This window comes from Thalassophryne amazonica, chromosome 17 (assembly GCF_902500255.1).
Source record: "Thalassophryne amazonica chromosome 17, fThaAma1.1, whole genome shotgun sequence".
NCBI lineage: Eukaryota > Metazoa > Chordata > Actinopteri > Batrachoidiformes > Batrachoididae > Thalassophryne > Thalassophryne amazonica.
In genome coordinates, this window is record NC_047119.1 from 55349775 (window position 1) to 55366985 (window position 17211).

Genomic DNA, 17211 nt, shown 5'->3' on the forward strand with positions numbered 1-17211 from the left:
CTATTTTACGCTTCCTTTTTTAGATACTTAGATATACCTTAGTATATTAGCATAGTTCCACCTTAGAAATGGGATATAATATATGAGATATAGCTTACTGAATTTTCATGAAAAATTGGAGCCAATTGGACATTTCATACAGCAGTCGCCACAACCATTTGGCCACAGCACATGCGCTCCACATTTGCATGGCGTTCATGCTGGAAACCCAATTGAACGGTGTCAAGATGAGATGATGATTGTGCTGCCATCTGACCGTGGTCGCAACATTTGTACAGCATGTCGTACGCAGGTCAGACCATTCTTAAGGTGGTCGAGGGGCTGCATGAAATGTTTGGCCACATCGCAGCCTGGCTGAATGTGGTGAACGAGCTAGCCTTCACAGCAGCGGCCGAATGAAGGTGAAAGGTGCTGAACGGCCATTCAACTCATGCTCAGCCAGAATCAAGGTGCCACCCACGAACTTCCAACAGCAGTCGCTGGGCATTTAGAAAATGTTGGGCCATTCGCACAGCCAGCATGAATGTAGAGCGCAGTACAGGTGGCAAAAGCTCAAAGGGCAGTTAGTGTGTTGTGTCTGCCCCCAAGCAACAAAAATGCTGTGCAAGTGTGTCTCATTTGCCCCACATCCTTGAGCTGTGAGCCAGTTTTCATGTCACAGCTGGCCGCTGTGTCATCGCTACTCACAGCTGGGGAACACATACCGTGCAATGAAGAGTATCACTTCTCAACACGCCACCATGATGCAAGCTCACGTTCAGCTGCACCACAGCACGCACTGCAGACACCATCAGCCAGGCTGCCCCATGTGAAAATATCCATCTGATCATGTAAACGGCCAGCTGGCGAGGAAAATATCATGTCCACCACGTGAGTTGTAGTCCACATGATGCAGTGTCCTTCGGCGCGCCGTGCGCCGATTCAACAGAGACAGCTGGACACGTGGACGGCCTCTCTGTGTGGCTGCATGATGTGAATGCATGAATTCATTCACGTCAGTTCATTAATTCCATGTTTACGTCCATGGCCATTGTTCATGAACATGAAGGAAGAAAAGGACAATAACTCTTGTATTGTCTGCTCTTTATAACAGGAATTAAATATTTTAACAGACAAGGGTTAGCGTTAGGGTTAGGGTTATGGTCAATTAAATATCATTACCAGGAACATGACTGACCAGAAACAGTATATTCATTGTACTTATAACGTTCTGTGCTCTCTCATTATTTGGTCCTTGCACATTTTCTTTGATTTATGTACATTTGCCCAACATTTAATTGCTTCCACTGCTGTGTGAGTGCGAAGTGGTATCACACCTCTCATGTGGTCGCACTGTGCTCATGCACATGCACACGAGTGTGCACTAAACAGTCGCCGTGGGATCGTCCCACCATCTGTTCTTCCCGACAATGGCTGGAGTTTTTCGGGGTTCACCAATTTGGCCTTATTTGGCTGATTTGAGCCTCATTCCCCCAACTTCGTGTTATATGTGAAGGGGCCTTAGCACCACGTTTGGCAACAATCAGGCAGTTACGAAAGACATTATTATCCTCTTTTTTAAATTTTTGAACAAAATACGCTCCATTGATCTTGACCTATTACTCCAAAGCCAATAGTCTTTTGGGGTCAGTATACCTAACACACATACCAAATTTGCTGACAATTTGGGCAGAAAAAAAAGTTATTGCTCCAGTGACCTTGACCTTTTAGCCACACAAATCAGTAGGCTTACTGGGGTCACAAGGTGTAATATAAATACAAGGTTTGGTGGCAATCAAGCCAGTACAACTGACGTTATATCGAGTTATCTCAGTCAGAATGAAATGTCACATGACTGACTGACTGCTCACATGTTGTGTCATTGGCTGCACTGTGGTTGGAGTGGTGGTTCAAAACAATTCATTTGTTATCAAAGGAGTTGGTGATTAATTTACAAAATGATAAATACGCCATTGATTGATGCAGCTCTGTAAGGCAGTTTGAGATTAAAATCAGAATTGTGAGTGACACCTGGCTCTATAAAGACCTTTGTGATGTCATACAGCAGCTTCTTGAAACACCTGAGAAGAGCTCAAAAGAAAACCTTGTTCACTGTGCTACAGATCGATTTGCTTAAAGGGCCATAATCATGAGATTTTATCAAAATACATCCTCTAAATTTTTTTAGTTAGGCATTACCGCAAAACTGGCACATAAAAATCAGTCTTCCTCTGCTGGCTGGTCGAATCCATACAGTGTGCACACTCTTTATATTTTGTGGATGGAAAGGAGTTTACCTAATTTTCTCAAAGAAAACATCAAAGCCAGAATGTGACTCACTACCTGCCTGCTCCTCTGCAAAAGACTTAGCTGAAAGCTGATACTTAGCTCCTGCAGCCAGCGACAACTTAAATACACCTTTGACGCTCCTTGTCCCCTCATCCTCTGGTGACATCATCATGTAGGAGGAGCTGCATGACAGCAATTTGGTGTCCATCCACCTACCTGGTCCCTAAAAACCGATTCTCCTGCTGTAACAGCCTAAACTGGTTTTCCTCTAAAATACGTGAGGGATCAGAAGAGTTAAACTCAGTCTGGTCCATCTTCCAGACGTCTTCAATCCAGCGTTAATCTCATGTCATATTTAGAAAGTGCATCTATGAAGAAAATTTGTTAGACTTATGTATCTTTCTACTCAAGTACAAATATTATATTTGTATTTTTTATATTATTGCCAACCTTTTATACTGTGATTTATGTTTTTCCTCAAATGATTTTACTGTTAGTAACTTAAGTCATATATTATATTCATTCAGTGTATTTGACTTAAGTAACTTAAGTCATATGATATTCATTCAATGTGCATGACTTAAGTAACTTTAGTCATATATGAGATTCATCAATGTGTATGACCTAAGTAAGTTAAATCATATATTCATTCAATGTGTATGACCTAAGTAACTTAAATCATACGATATTCATTCAATGTGTATGACCGAAGTAAGTTAAATCATATGATATTCATTCAATGTGTATGACCTAAGCAACTTAAATCATATGATATTCATTCAATGTGTATGACCTAAGTAAGTTAAATCATATATGAGATTCATTCAATGTGTATGACCTAAGTAACTTAAGTCATATATGAGATTCATTCAATGTGTATGACCTAAGCAAGTTAAATCATATGATATTCATTCAATGTGTATGACCTAAGTAACTTAAATCATATGATATTCATTCAATGTGTATGACCTAAGTAAGTTAAATCATATGATATTCATTCAATGTGTATGACCTAAGTAACTTAAATCATATGATATTCATTCAATGTGTATGATTTAAGTAACTTAAGTCATATATGAGATTCATTCAATGCGTATGACTTAAGTAACTTAAGTCATATATGTGATTAATTCAGTGTATGACCTAAGTAACTTAAATCATATGATATTCAATGCGTATGACCTAAGTAACTTAAATCATATAATATTCATTCAATGTGTATGACTTAAGTAACTTAAGTCATAGATGTGATTCATTCAATGCATATGACTTAAGTAACTTAAGTCATATATGCGATTCCTTCAATGTGTACGACCTAAGTAACTTAAATCATATGATATTCATTCGAGGCGTATGACTTAAGTAACTTAAATCATATGATATTCATTCAATGTGTATGACCTAAGTAACTTAAATCATATGATATTCATTCGAGGCGTATGACTTAAGTAACCTAAATCATGATCATTCCGTACATATGACTTAAGTAACCTAAATCATATATGATATTCATTCAATGCGTATGACTTAAGTAATTTACTGTAAGTCATATATGATATTCTAGGGAAGGCTTTTTGACCTTCCCTAGAAACTAAAAATCCTATCTAGCAATGAGCAACAAATCTGGAAAAACCTTTATTCCACACAAAGCAGTCAGTTTGGGAACAGTCTATGTACTTGTGATTTTTACCTGAGGCCATCAAATATGGCCATCGGGTATTAAGAAGGCTTTGTCTGTCTGTCTGTCTGTCTGTCTGTGCTCAGCATAAGTCCAGTCTTATTACTGCCACATTCTTCAAATTCACAGGGAACATTTTTGGGACACAGACCTTCAGCAAGTTCAAAGATGGCTAACCTTGACTTATTTTAAGAGGTATTTTAAGAGGTTGAAAAGTCACATTCTGTTTCAATCTGTTCCATTTTGTTTTTGAATGGTGGTGACAGCTGCACCGTGACGTCAGTGGCTGGTGTCTTCAAAACTGTTTTGTTTTGTGCGTTTATATACATGTTTCCCATATATTATGTGAAGGCTAGTGAGAAATAAACACTTCTAAAACTGGAAATGCCGTTTTTGGACCTAATAACACCTCTGAACTTATTTACAAGACATTTCGTGGATGCTAGCATGCTGACGTCACAGGCTGGTAGCTAGCCGTAAATATCTTTAGTTTGTGGCGTGTAAATAGATCCTCTTTGTCATATATTATGTAAAAGCTAGTGAGAAATAAACACTTCTAAAACTTAAAATGCTGTTTTTGTAACCTGATAACACCTCTGGAGTCATTTACAAGACATTAGTAGATGTTAGTTACATGCTAACTTCTGCTAACTCAAAGCTAACTTCCTATGGAGTTAAATTTGTGTCTTTAATACCAGCAAATGCACAAAGGGTGATCTACAAATATTCCTTGATTTGCGCAATTTCTGCTCTTGTCAAAAGCTCATGTACACGCACATGCAAGGCCTCATGCAGATGCCTTTAAAACGTAAATATTGTTTTTTGACTGATTGATTGATAGAGGGGCTTTATTGAACATTTACAATTTGTATGTAAGACAACAAGACCTTCATAATTAATTAAACAACTGCAAAATATAAAGAACACAATGCTTATATGGCTGAGGGTATTTTAGCAATGTGTTAGATATTTTTTAAATGATTATACTTTAAAATCCAAAACACTGCAATCTTAAATCAAGTTATATTGAAGAGCGTTTAATAGAAGTTTGATAGTAATTGTTGTGAGGTCTACACTGCCAGCTTTATATGTATATTTTTAAGATTTTTATCTTTATGGTCCAACATTTGTAAGAAAATTAATCAACAGTAATAAGTTATACTGTAGAAGTAATTAAAATAGTTTTATTACTTATTACGTTTTAACAGTAACCTGTAATCTTTCATCCCAGCACTGATGACTGCAAATAAACAAATGTGATGTGTATGAGGACTTTGTCCAGTGTTATTCTTGCATCTTGTGTTCAAATTCAGACCTCTGTCATGATTTTCAATGAAAGGTGTAAATTTAACATATATACTAACTGACTAAATTCTTCTAAGTTCTTGTGTTTTCCACAATGGGTCACAAGTTGATTTAGCACAGTTTGGAGATGGTACGTAGGTGGGCTTTAAACCGGCAACAGGAAATTGCTGTAATTTTATTAACAAGCTGAGATGGATGATACATAAAATTTAATTCAGTTTCTGACATCAAATGTCACAGTATTGTTTTATGCTCTGCATAATATATTCAGGTTCCACACTAACAACCAGGCATATTCAGCAGGACCCCAGTGCCCTGTATTCTTGTATTTTCTGGTATTTTTGAGGCTGGTCCTATATTTCCTATATTTTTTCTAAATTCTGATATTACCTGTATTTTTCTAATTTGGGTTCATTTCCCCTATATTTTGATGGCAACCCATGATGTCACAAAATACCCTAATCAACTTAAATGAACCTATTACCTGTTACCTATTCTCATTCCAGAAATTCTCAGAGGGGCTTACACAGAGTGAAATTAGCCTAGGTTAAATGACTAAGCACTGAACCCAAGGTCAACCATGCATTTGCCTACAAAATTGAAAAGCAGTGTTCCCACAAATTCCAGATCCCCCCCCCCCCCCCCCCCCCCCCCCCCCACACACACACACATTTTGGAGTGAATTCTTGATTTTTGAACATTTTCCAGTTTTTTTTAAATGATTTCCCCTTTAATTGCCTAATTTAACTGGCTGATGTTAAAAAAAATTACATGTTGCTGCTATTAATCAAAATGTAAAAAACTTTTTACATCCATTTAAGCATTGCTGAATTTTGAAATTTAAACTATATATTAAGCTTATCACAATACTATGGTCACAATGTCATGATGCAAATTGGATTTTCAAGTGGCAAATCAGGCAAAAGGTATCCTAATCTCAACCACTATGCAAAATTCTAAACTTGTATCACCATTTGCATGATTTGGGGGTATATTTGCTGTTATCTGCTCCACTATGTATGCTGAGTTGTATGAAGTACAGGGTGGGCCAATAAAATGTTACCAATTTTTGATCATACACAAGTTTTTGAAATGAGAACTTATTCGAAAATTTTATGTACAGACTTGTAACAGAAGCATCAGTTTAACATTTGATACCAAAGGTTTCCCACTTTGTCTCTTGTTATTGAACTGTGAGGAAAACAAGAGACAAAGTGGGAAACCTTTGGTATCAAATGTTAAGTTGATGCTTCTGTTACCAGTCTGTAAATAAAATTTGAGAATGAGTTCTCATTTCAAAAAATGTGTACGATCAAAAGGTGGTAACATTTTATTGGCTCACCTGTATACTGTCTGAGTCACACTAATACTCTTGCCAACTGCTGTAAAACAACAAGAGGAGGAGGAAGAGTAAGAGCAAGAAGAACTTAATGAGGAGGGTATGTTGGGTGTGAGACAATGGGTGATATTAATAAATCATGGTCTCAAACAGAAAGACCACATTTTTGATTGAACAGAAAGAAAAGTCTTCATATGCTGTTGAATAAAGAATAACCTTCATACCACTCAACACTCCACTTTGATGCACTTGGTGGGACAGCCAGAACTGCAACAAGGCTATAGTGCAGCTAACTGCAAGTATAATATTTGAAAAATGTATAATCAGTTAAATACACAATTTTCACTGAGGTAAATAAAAACACATTTTGTTCATTCTTGACAGTTTCATCTGTTCACGTGTGACAAGACGCAGTTTACTCTTGAGTTCTTTGACTCATAGAATAGCCCATTAGCTTCTGCTTGCTAATTTGGAATGTGTGTTATAAATATTGTAAATGATACACCAGTTAAATTCATTTTGCTTCTTGTTGCATGAAGTAGTAGTATCATGTTTCAAAAATAAAAGCGACTTACTTATCAACCAATGCCACTTATGTTTGTTTTCCAGTTCATGACACGTTTTTGGACAGACGCGACCAGTAATCTGTTGTGACATATTTCGGGAAAAAATACAGTATCTAGCTTTGTGGCTGGTTTAACACACTTAGATTGTGTGTCACGTTCATTAATCATGAATGACTGCCACTATGACATGTGTCAAGTGAATACTAATGAGTGCTAATGTTAGCTTGTTTCTAAGTTTTGTTTGAAGTTACAATTAAACTAATGTTAGCTCACTAAAGCTAATGTGTGCCTTACCTAACATTAGTTAGCTATCGTTAGCCAACTCGTGTGAGGTATGTTATGTCAATATTACCCAAAAACGTAAACGGAACACGATTGATTTGTATCTCATGTTTCTTCCAAAAATATTAAGGAGCAGCTTTGAAAACGTCGGTTTCCTGACAGAAAGTGTTTTTCTTCCGGCATATCGGGAAAAAAAACCCTCAGAAGAGACATTTATTGTGTCTTCATAAGTCAGCTGCCTGCCATATTCTTGGCTTTAGCGGTAATGCATCATTTTTAAGATGATCAATCTGTGTTAATGCAGAGCTTTTCCACATCTCCAGAGGCTTCACAGTATTCAGACCTTTCTTTTGAATATCTTTTCTGCTCCATTTCATTCTTTCTCTCTCTTCCTCAAAGTGCGTCCAGTGCTTTAAGGTCTTGGCTGCCAGCCGGTTACATAACAAATATACGGCATGGAAGTGGAAGAAGGCGGAAAGGCCGCACCATAATTTTAATTAACAGGTCCCTTAATAACCACATAAGATCCCTGTTCAAGTCTGATTTTCCAGGTTGCAGCATTCCTCAGGAAATATTGGACATTTTTGCAGTCTTTTTTGGCCTCACACAATAAAGGCCATCAAGTTATTAAACACACACTTGCACATTTTGCTGATAACGACAACACGTCCCAGTGTCCCTGTGGGACTCGTCCTCAGCTACAGTGAGGATTCACTTTAAAAGAAAAAGAAAAAAAAAGAAAAATCCCACAGGAGTGAATATAGTAAGTCCCTTCGGCTGCTCCCTTGTTTGCACTCGGGGTCGCCACAGCAAATCCAAGGTGGAGCTGCATGTTGATTTGGCACAGGTTTTACGCCGGATGCCCTTCCTGACGCAACTCCACATTACATGGAGAAATGTGGCAGGGGTGGGATTTGAACCCAGAACCTTCCGAACTGAAACCAAGCGCATTAACCACTTGGTCACCACGTGGTGGAAAAAAGCAACAACTCGACAATCGACATTAGGGATGAATAGAAAGAAAAGATGACTGCTGAAGAATCCATCCGTCCTGCAGCCTCCTCGTCCTCAGGAAGCTCAGTGAAGTGAGAGTGACAAATAACTAGAGGGGCACTCGGAGCTGATGCTCTGCCAAAACAACGCTGGACGTTAACATTGGGACACAACAAAACACTGGGACATAACACAACACTCGGACACAACAAAACACTGGGACATAATACAACATTGGGACATAACAAATAACTGGGATATAACATAACATAACAATGGGACACAACATAACACAGTGACATAACCTAACACTGGGACATAATGTAACACTGGGACATTACAAATCACTGGGATATAACATAATATAACAATGGGACACAACATAACACAGTGACATTAGGCAACATTAGGCAACATTAGGCCACGGAGCAGGTGATTAGAGACCCTGCTAGGCTTATGACAAATGTGGGTGTGGAATCCATTAGCTTAGCGGGGAAATTAGTGCAGAAAATCCACTATGGTGATAGTGCAGTTTATCTGCCAGGGAGGGAAATTCAACAAGTTGAGACTGTGGCCTGCTCCCGTAGACGTGTCCATAAAAATCATAGAGGGATATGATTTGCAAACTTAATACCCATTACTATATTGGATCATGTTGAAATTGAGGATGGCCCAGTGGTTCCAGTAATAGCAAAGATTTCGTGTCTGCTACCTACAACACACGTGGAATGTCTCAAACCTAAACCCACTTCTAGGCATCTTATATATGCTACTCTGGAACCACCCCTAAACCCAAACAGTTCAACTGTCAACCCCACTGAGGTCCTTAGACTGGGTCTCATTAACATAAGATCTTTGTCCTCAAAATCATTGTTGATTAATGATTTAATTATTGATCATCACTTAGATATGATTGGGTTATGTGAAACCTGGCTTAAACCTACAGCTGTCCTCCCCTTAAATGAAGCCTGCCCACCAGCATATACATTTAGTCATGGCCCTCGTGATGCGAAGCAAGGCGGGGGTGTTGCTCTTATTTATAAATCTAGGTTTAGCTTATTAGCTGTTGGGGGTCACAAATATAACTCGTTTGAGCATCAGATTCTCCACTCCGCTCAGGATGTTACGCATTGCCAAGGTCAGAAGAATAAAAATCAGCCATATTACTTTGTCACTGTATATAGGCCTCCTGGCCCATATTCTGAATTCTTAGATGAATTTGGTGCGTTCATGTCTAACTTGTCAACTAGTGCAGATAACATTCTGATCATTGCTGACTTTAACTTTCATATAAATAAGCCTTCTGATCCCCTCTGCAAATCATTTATGGAAATTGTGGAAGCATTAGGATTTCGGCAATGCATTCGGGACTCAATGCACATTAGTGGAAATACCCTGGATCTGGTTCTCGCACGTGGTATTGCTGTCACGAATATTGACATCATGCCTCTTACTTCAGTGGTGTCTGATCACTCACTTATTAAGATTGCACTTTCACTGCTGTGTTTAGTGGAACAACAACCTTATTTATCACTGCAGCAATGCATCAACTCCTCAACTAAGACTGAACTAGAAGCTAGACTGCCTGATGTCTTAGCCTCACTTTTGACAAATACCCAGTCAGTAGACAGACTTCTGGATAGTTTAAACTCAGTGCTCAAAACGACACTCAACATGATTGCACCACCTGTGTTGAAACCGCGCTCCCCCGAATTGCAGTCACCTTGGTTCAATGATTACCTGCGTGACCTCAAGCATAAAGCAAGAGGTCTAGAATGGAAATGGCATCGTTCAAATTAGAAGTATTCCACCTTGTGTGGCGTGATGCTATCTTAGACTATAAGCATGCATTATTGGCTACAAAGCGGACCTATTACTCTGATTTGATCAACAAAAACAAGCATAACTCAAAGTTCTTGTCGACATGGTGGCAACACTTATTCTTGGACAACCACCTGTAGCTCACTCTCCTTTTACAGCACAAGATTTCCTAGATTACTTTGAGAAGAAAATAGATGACATTAGGTTGAACATATCCCAGCATGCCTTAACCCAGCCACTACATCCTGCTATTGAGGTGGGCGCCACTACTGAGGTATTACCTAGATTTACAGAATTTGATAGTATCTCTCTAGACATACTGACGAAACTCGTAACATCAACAAAAAGCACAACCTGTTTATTTGATCCTATACCAACAAAACTGTTTAAGGACCTGTGGCCCACTCTTGGGCCGATTGTGCTGGAAATTATTAATCTTTCTTTAACTTGTGGATCTGTTCCTAAACATTTCAAATCTGCAGTGATTAAACCATTACTTAAGAAACCTGATCTTGACCCTAATGTATTGAAAAACTATTGGCCGATATCAAATCTATCATTTTACTCTAAACGTCTGGAAAAAGTGGTGTCACGGCAGCTCGTAGACTATCTTACTGAGAATAATCTCTTTGAGCCACTGCAGTCTGCTTTTAGAAAATATCATTCCACAGAGACGGCTCTCACTAAAGTGGTGAATGATCTTCTGCTTACAATGGACTCGGACACCACTACGGTTCTGCTGCTGTTAGATCTCAGTGCTGCATTTGATACAGTGGATCATCATATTTTACTTGATAGGCTGGAGATTCATTTTGGGATTACTGGGAGTGCCCTTGCATGGCTGACGTCATACTTGACCAGTCGTTCTCACTGTGTTTTGTACAGTAACACTACCTCTAACCTTAGTGACATGAAATTTGGGGTTCCTCATGGGTCTGTCTTAGGCCCCCTGCTTTTCTCCCTTTATATTGCACACCTTGGGCACATATTGCGGTGTTTTGGGATTACCTTTCACTGCTATGCAGATGATACTCAGTTATATATGCCAATAACTGCTGGTAATCTCGTTCACATAAAATCCTTAGAAGATTGCCTTGCAGCAGTGAGAAGTTGGATGTCTAGAAACTTCCTACTTTTAAACTCTGATAAGACTGAAATGATGGTTCTTGGTCCAGTGAGACATCTGCATCAATTTGACCAGTTAACACTCAGCCTGGGCTCGTGTGTCATACATCACACTGACAAAGTGAGGAACCCTGGGGTAATTTTTGAGCCTTTGTTGTCCTTTGGCCTCCATATTAGAAATATTACTAGGACTGCTTTCCTCCACCTGCGAAATATAGCGAAGATTCGTCCCATCCTGTCTATGGCTGATGCTGAGACCCTGATCCATGCATTCTTCTCTTCTAGATTGGACTACTGCAATGTTCTATTTTCTGGTTTACCGCAGTCTAGCATTAGGACTCTCCAATTGGTTCAAAATGCTGCAGCCAGACTTTTGACATGAAGCAAAAAGTTCGACCACATTACACCCATTTTGGCATCCCTTCACTGGCTTCCTGTCCCAGTGAGATCAGATTTTAAGGTTCTGCTACTAACCTATAAAATAATTCATGGACTGGCACCCTCCTACCTTGCTGACCTAATTAAACCTTACGTACCGGCCCGAGCTTTACATTCTCAGGGTGCAGGACTACTTTGTGTCCCTAGGGTGAATAAGAAGTCTGTGGGTCACAGAGCTTTCTCTTAATGTGCCCCTGTTCTGTAGAATGGTCTCCCTGCGTCAATAAAACAATCAGATTCTGTGGAGACGTTCAAGTCCAGACTTAAGACGCACTTATTTTCCCTTTCATATGGCTAGCATACTGGTACAGTTTTGTTTTATGCTTTTTACTCTTTTAATTCATGTTATTAGTAATTGAAGTGGGCCGCAGCCTCAACTTCACCTAAATTCCGGGTGGCCAGCGATCACCTTAGTATTTCTTCTTAGTATTTCTTAGTATTTCTTCTGTTTTTCTTGTTGATTAATGCTGGCAAATTATACAGTATTTTTTGTCTTTCTGATGCCTGATTCTGTTTTTTCTCTGTTTAAAGTGCGGCTCCATCCAGAGATGGGAGTTGTGTTTGTGTTGGCGACCCTCCTGTCCTGTGCACCAACAGCAATTCTTGTATATTCGTCCGTGAATTGTTCTGTGAATTATTTCTGTAATTTATGTTTGTAGCATGGCCCAAGCACTTCCAGTTTCAACGCGGGAGGGGAAAAAAGGCGGATATTTTCTTGTCAGCTGCGGGAGGGTTTGCAGCCCGCAGAGGGGCTGTGCTCTAAAGCAGTTCTCTTTGGCTCATGACACCCAGGGAACTGTATCAAACTAACACCATCTGACAGGCAACAAGCAGCATTTTGTTCAAAAACTGTTTCATCGTCGTTAACAGGTTTCTGTTCAAAATACTTATGAAGTTTGTCTGTTTTCATCCATTGTGGTGTTTTCGCAGTAATTAAAGACGGCGCCGTTAAATGTGTCAAACATACGCTGCAATAGAGCCTTAAAAAGTAGTGTAAAAAACGTAGTTTTGATGCACAAAACGTGTCAAATACACAATCACGGTATTAAGATAAGACATCATATTTATTTGCCCAACGGTTGTGCGTGTAATATTCAATGTATGACTTATCTGCCCAACGGTTGGGTGAATAAGGTAAGACATTATATTAATCTGCTCAAGGGTTGGGCGAATAGCCTTTGCCTTTTTTTTCACACACTTTAAACCCTGTGGCTTAAACAACCGAAATACGTCCATTAATGCATTGATTGGTAGAGTAAAAGACATGTAAATATCAATTCTTACCTGTTAGTTTCAGTGGGATTAATTAAATTCTGAAAAAAAAAATTCCACATAAAGCATCCTGAGTATCCAAATCGGTGTGGAAATGGTGAAAAAAGTCCCTCACAGCTGCGTTGTGTCGAGCGGACGGTAACAGTGTAACGTCCAAAGTGAGCCTGAACTACACTACCCACAATGTTCCCTGAATTGACCGGCCAATCACGTCTTGCGCTTAATGATGACATCATCAGCAAGCGACGGCCAGTCTGCCGAAAACCATTGATCTACACCTGAAAGGGATTAAAATGTTTGATTTTTAGGGTTTACAAATATTTTTGACTGTTAAACTTTGCTAACTTCACCAGCAAAAAAATGTCAGCGGACTAAAAGTTATCGGAACTAAATTTATGTGAAGATAATTGGTCCAATGATGGTTTAAAAACTTACCTGAAAAGCTAATCTGCTAACAAAAACATTAGCTTTGAGAATTATAGGTTATTGGACTAGCTGAACAGTACCCACCACCAGTGGTGGGCACACTTCCGATAATCCGATAACAGATAATTATCGAAGATAATGTTTTCATTTTCATTTCATTATCTTTTTAGATAAATTTAAAAACCATCATCGGAGTAATTATCTTCCGATGAATTACAGTGAAAAACATTTTTAAAACTGTTAAAGCTGTTGAAACCTACCTGTTAAAAGTTTCTTAATAGACATGTTGCTCCAGCCTCTGTAAGCAAAGGAGAACTGGTGACCAAAAAAAACAGTAATTTCCTTTAACACCACACTAATATAATCGCAATGTCACCAAGTCATCCAGAGGCATACATTTAACTTATGGTTCAAATTTTAAGCACTCATTTTAGACAAGTTATTTAAAATTTTTGTCATGTCTGAAGTTTATAAAGTGAAAATATCAGATATATGTTTTCGTTTTAAAGTAATGTGCTAATTTTTAAGGTTTTGTGAGCACATGCTGTGCCAGGCAGCAATGCATTATGGGTAGCATAAGGTAATCTCAGACGTTCACGACAGGACAAATGCATTTCAGACACTCTGTTCAGGGTCCACAGATAACAGCATTAACCTCTAGTGCCTAAAACGCTCGTGAATATATTTGCTGGGTTTATAGACGTTAGTGTATTTGCATTTGTTAAATTCCACGCATCTTAAATGTAGCAGACATGGATTATCTGGAATTTTGTTTGACATTTTTTCAAGGCCGCTACTGCCATCTACTGGCCAGGAGTGTTCATGGCAGTATTAAACGTCTGGGTACATGGCTGCTCTCAAAGTGTTGGTATTGTCCATTGTCCAGGCACTTTTTGTGTGCATATATTTGTTAACTTTGTATTCTAAAACTACGGTTAGAAGTAATTCTGACTCCTTATCGGTCCACACGAACGAGGTTGGCGCCATGTTTTTAGTTTTTGTGGAAGTGACGACAAGAGAATAAGGCTCCTGATTGGATAGAATTTTAATCAGTACCACCACCCAAAGGTTTGGCAGACTAATTACAACACATTTATACAGTTCAATGTGGATGGATTTTTTTTTTTAAATGACATAGTGTGGATGAAGTTTTTTCCCCAAACTGAAAGGGTAAGATATTCGGTTTTACAAATACCCGACAATGTGTGTACATGGCCTTATGTCTGTGAAAGGCACTATATAAATAAATTTACTTACTTACTTACTAATATTGAGTGCACGTTTTACAACATCATAAAAGTTTTAAAACATGCAATTGCGATGACACTTCCAGGGCTCCGTAAAAATGCCTGTTTTTACAAATAAAAATGGAATATTTTACAAAAGCACACATCACATCACATTAACGTGTTGGTTTACATAATGGATTACTGAACCAATCACTGTTTAGCACTTTTACCCAGAATGCTTTGCGGTCTGTGTTTGTTACAAAACCTCAGAATTAGTGCCTTATTCCACATTAAAAGATATATGTTATATTTTAACTTTGTACAAATGACAGAATTGACATTAATGGAGTTATTCTATCATTATTTTCAAAAAACCATAAGTTAGCTCCCTAGGTCTTGAAAAATAAGGTCATACTGGCTTTATGACTGCTCTCAGTGTGTCTCTGTTGTGCGAGTGCTGTTGTAAACAAGAGCTTCCAGCAGGAGCAGAATGTTGGAAGAAAAATGATTATGATTAGTAAATAGTTGGTTTCGTGTGTGCTCTCAGGATTTGTCTGTGCTGCTTCCTGCAGGGAGCAGCATGGTCAAACATTCTTCCTTATTCTTTAGGTCTTTTATCGCTTTTTGATGCTTTCAAAAGCGATCGTGTTAAAAATCAATTTCAGCTCTTTAGTAACTGCAAATGTCCCATAGACAACACCACAATTTATCGGTTATCTGTAACTTCTGATACATTTTTGGGTGGTTTATCGGTTTATCTTTATCAAAGATAACTTTTCAGTTATCTTATTATCTGTTATCAAAGTTAATTTTTTGGTTATCTGTGCCCACCACTGCCCACCACTGACCTGGGGACGCAACATAACACTGAGACGTAACATACGTATTATAAAAGGCAGCAACTTTTGTCTGGAAGTGTAATTCATTCTGTCTTTTGTGGAAATGTTATAGGCACCACTGAATTTGATCAAATACTGTAGAATGGCTTTAAAATAGTTTTTTTTTTAATCAGCAGGTTCAACAAATTTTATATGTCTGAACATCCCCCCCTCTCTCTTTCTCTCGCACTCACACACACATTCTCACACACACACAAAACAAAAAGCCATAAAAATACTGTTAGAATAACAGACAATGACTTTGACATAAAAACTATGCCTTGGTATTTCAACAAGACCAAAGCCTTGGCACAAAGTCTCCATATCAGAGAGGAGGAAAATGGTGGTGGAGGAGGTGTGCCATCAGGAGGAGGCTGAAAGAAGCACAAAGGTGGTTTCTCTTGCCAAGCAGGGACAATGGATGAGGTGGGAAGGCCTGGAGTAGAAAGCTCAGCTGGAGGGAGCTCTGGGAAATGGAGGCAAGCAACATCATGATCCAACAAACCTCCACCAGTAGTATGGAGAGAACCCAATCTGTGCTCTCTGCCTCACTCCAGCGACTGACCGGTTGTAAGACCAGCAGCTCTTGAGAACAAGAAGAATAGGATCAACGCCTTGCCAATGACACCAACCAAATCCATCATGGCACCATCATTCATCCGAGAAGGACATAAAAATCCAACCATCCCCCAGACCAAACCGGACAGCTAGCCATGGCCCAGGATTGGAAGATGGTACTTGATATCAGCCAGCAACTAATCTTTCCACCTGAGATTGCAACCACCACTCTTGGGCCAGACTTGGAGCTTTGGTCCCCCTCACTGAAGTCTCCTTACATCATAGAGCTTACAGTTCCATGGGAGAGATCAACCGAAGAGGCCTACGAGCACAAGAAAGTGCGCTACACAGAACTGGCAGCAGACGCTTCATAACTATAGGATGGAATGCAAAAGTCTATGCGGTTGAAGTGGGATGCAGAGGCTTTGTGGCTTCTTCCACCATCAGGCTGCTGATCACCTTGGTATACTTGGACAGGCTTTGCGACAGACAATCAGATCAGTCTCTAAAGCAGCCAAAAGAAGCAGCCAGTGGATATGGTTCAAGCAGAAGGACCTTTGCTGGGCTCAGAGAACAGCAGCATAACCTGCACACTAACCCTACCCTCCACACCGTAGGTCAAAACAAGGTATACAGTCAGCTCTAGGACTGATTCAAGGAAGAGGACACCCCTCCCCTGCATGGTCCCATGGGCTACACCATTTAAACAACCGCACAGTTTCATGATTGGGCATGGGACACAAGCTCAGGCTTGATCACCCTGTAGCTGGCCACCTTTGATGAGGGCGTGTAGTGTTGAAAGGCCAAAACACCCTGTGCTTCAAAGGTACACTACTGATGATGTGTCCCGAAATTCACATCCTTTCCGTGTCTAACAACTGTTCCCAAACCACTCTCAATATTAAGGCAAACTTCATGTGACTACCATCCATTGGCACAATGGACAGGTATTTTATGATTGGCCGATATATTGGTATCTCTATTATTGGTACTGTACTGTATTGTTCCCCCCCCCAAAATCTATATTGGTGTG

At 39.3% G+C, this 17211-nt stretch overlaps 1 protein-coding gene and 1 long non-coding RNA gene across 2 annotated transcripts in view; one reads left to right on the plus strand and one right to left on the minus strand.

Annotated features, from left to right (window-relative positions):
- grin3a (glutamate receptor, ionotropic, N-methyl-D-aspartate 3A) overlaps positions 1-17211 on the minus strand; it is a 171667-nt gene that overhangs the window by 88511 nt on the left and 65945 nt on the right. The gene's annotated exons all lie outside the window — the stretch shown is intronic.
- Positions 1518-17038, plus strand: LOC117529424. The gene is made up of 3 exons (XR_004566014.1): positions 1518-1529; positions 3514-3515; positions 16897-17038. It is a non-coding gene; the product is annotated as an uncharacterized LOC117529424 (long non-coding RNA).